The following is a 3,635-nucleotide window of genomic DNA, read 5'->3' as shown; positions in this document are numbered from 1 at the left end:
TTATGTAAAATGAAAAGTTCTTCCATTGAGCCATATTCTCAAGACGTGACTTAACATGTATACGTAATAGGTATAATAGTCTAAATTATTGACCAATAAATTTGTTTATTTTTAGAAAATTAGTTTTAGTGTACTATTGAAACTTAAAAAACTTAAAAATACTAGTAATAAAATTTAGGTTAAATAACATGTTCCTGGGATTATTAAAAATTATATTTTTAGAATTTAATTTATATGCTTTAAACACTTATTAATTAGTATCTCACATTTAAAAATTATAACAAATAAAAAAAAAGTTATTTTTAAATCTAGGTACCAATTATAATAACTGAAGAGTTAAGTTAATTCTATAAAATAAATTTATCAATTAATCAAGCTGGTTGGATGATTGACTAACTAAATTTTAATATAAATTGATAAAAGGGCTACATACAAATTGCGTCTCTGATATAAAAATTCCGATTTGTGACATACTAATTGCATCCTGATAATATTTAAAAACTTCTAGGTTCAATTACATGGACAACAAATAGCTGTGAAGCTTTTTATTCTGAATTTAACAGTAAATTTTATTCTGCTTATTCAAATATCAACAATTTTATTGATATACTTAAAAACGTACAAAAATATACTTGCATAAACATTCGCAATAATAGTATTATCGGGACGTAATTCGTATGAAAAAGGGATCTTGGGACGCAATTCGTTTGCACTGGGAAGAAAGTTAGCAAAATTTCATTAATTAATAAACATTATTTTAGACAGTAGAAATATGACCATGAAAATTTTAAAAAAAATAGTAAAATATAAAAATTAATAAAATCAAAACAGACAAATAAAATAACAAATCACGAATATAGTAATTTAATGGTATGCATAAATTTTCTTTGCATGCTAATAATATTGAATTATAATTGAGTATTAAAAATTAGATTTTCGATTATAAATTAATACAACAAGACAATTTTATTAATCATTATTCATTATCATTAATAAATTATTATACATTATATTAGTCGGTACACTATATGATATGGTTTTAATTCTATTTAAAACCACATCTATAAAGATATATGTAAATAAAATGATAATCAAGATTTTTTATTAGGAATTTTAGATTAAAATCGAATATGAAAAATGAATTTATTCAAAATGTGTGACAAAAAAGTTATTTATTAATAAAATGTATTATGATGTGCTTGTATATTCATCAACGTATCAGTAATATACAATATTAAAATATAATTAATATTCAAAATAGTAGTATAAAATATATAACTGTATAGTATATATTATAGATTTTAAAACGACATTGAAGTCAGTATTGATAACAAACTAGCTAAAAAAAATAAAAACAACTCTTTAGTTTATATTTGAATTTTTAAGTTAAAATATTTTCTAACACATTTGAATAAGATATTGATATAGTTATACACATATTTTATATACATAATTCGTATTAAAAATAATAAAATACTTAGGTTATTAAATTTGTTCTCATGTTATACGTTACTTTTCAAAGAGGAAAAACTAGTAAACATGAACAACAAGAATAATATTATAATACTATTCTATGGCATAAATATACATGATTTTATTTTACTAGTATACTTTATTAGTATATCGCCGCTATCTCCACTATAGTATTTTATTTCACATGTTTTGTTTAAAATGGTTATCTCTTGTAACTACTACTTATCAACTAATTAGGTTAAGTTAGCTAGCTCCACAACTTGGTATAATAAACTTCTATGAACTTTTTTTTTTTATGTAACAAGCATATAATACTGTAATAAGTATTAAGTTGAAATGATTAAAATATATAATATGCAAACAACAAAAATATGTTTTAGCTCTTTAACACTAAGTACTTACACAGTCGTCGACTTTATAATCATAAATTCTGTTTAACTATTTTTTTTTCTTAGATTATCTTAATTTGATTAATATATCTCGTTGACAATATTTAATATGGACCTTGAAGTAATAAAACAATTCAAAATAGATATACATATATGCTCGTATTACACGTCATATACCTAACGCATAAATATTAACTGAAAAAATAGTGTCACTTTTCATAATTTTCATAATTATTTATCAATTATTGTAAAATATTATATTGTTTATATAAACCTACTTAACTCTTTTCCTCTCCTTTTATCAAATAAACTATAAATTAGGAATCGTATAACCTTGTAAGATAATTATAGTTCGTATAGCAGAGTAGTTCATACTAATAATATTATCAATTTTATGAGATTCTAAAACTGATATAAATCAATGCATTTTTAAATGATTTGGTTAGTCAATGAAGTATATTAATTCTTCATTCTTCATCTATCAATGATTTATTTTATGGAATTTTCAAATTTACCATACAGAAATACACGTGGAAACATAAAATAAAAAAATGTATACCTCAAATAAAACAATTTTAAATGTAACTGTCAATTAATAACCAAAACCTAATCAAAAATGATCATTTTATATTCTTGAATTTATTTTATTGGTTTAAATTTTCAACTATAGGTATAAATCTGCATACATTTATAATTAAATAGCGCGTTTATCATTACAGTAAATAATTCTAGTTATTTCCGTGTTATTAAAATTTAGCAACTTGTACATACTTTAATGCAGGTATTAGATAATTAATTTAACATTTAACTGAAGTTAATTTAAATGCCAACATCAACTTAGGGAGTACAAATAATCAAAGGGAAACATCAAAGAATTAAAATTATATTATAATTCCTTATGAGTTATGATTTATGAGTTATCTATAACTTACCACTGCAAAAACAACTCTTTTTTATTTCAATTTCAACGGTTACAGCTCGTTGAAAAGTCTGCAGAGGTTGTATTTACAAACAGGACAATTTTTATTATAAAATAAAAAATCTTTAAATTATTTACAACGAAAACGTTATCCACATAAATACATAAAAAATATATTTTGAAACCGTTATGTATTTTTCGAATACAAATCACATTGGAAAACGATTTTGAGCACAAAAAGTGAATAGTTAACAGGTAAATAGAAACATAATTATAACCGTTACGAACGTAATAGATATAGATACCTATAATATCTCAATATCTGCATTGACAATGAGATCACCAAAACACATGTACTATAATAAAACTACGACGAAATCAAACGTTTTCGACAAAATATATGGTCTTTTTCACCGACTCGAAATTTTGATCCGCTCGTCGTTAAGGTAAAACAATCGTCTCGTCACACGGCAAATCGTCAACGATTTATTACATTTAACTATGTAATAGATTTACACATTTGATCTGCACTGGTCTGCACCTAACCGTGCGCGCGATCACAAAACGCATCGTGGTAGAGGATGAAAAAACGAAACCGACTAGTCTCGAGGCGCGAACGCAGACGCAACACTGTGCGTGGAGAGGTGCGTGCGAGGATATTACACGCGTACGTCGTGCCCGCTGCAGCGGACGAGCCCGACGACGACGGTCGGGTTTAAGGACGATGGTATATGAATGAACGACGCGGAGAGAGAAGTGATAAAAAAAAAAAAAAAAAAAAAAAAATAAATAATAATAAATAAATACCAAACCGAACGAAAAGTGAACGGCTTACCTGCAGCGGACACAGCAGT

The sequence above is a fragment of the Melanaphis sacchari genome, unplaced genomic scaffold (assembly GCF_002803265.2).
Source record: "Melanaphis sacchari strain LSU unplaced genomic scaffold, SCAv2.0 Contig103_pilon_pilon, whole genome shotgun sequence".
Lineage (NCBI taxonomy): Eukaryota > Metazoa > Arthropoda > Insecta > Hemiptera > Aphididae > Melanaphis > Melanaphis sacchari.
This window is presented reverse-complemented; position numbering follows the sequence as displayed.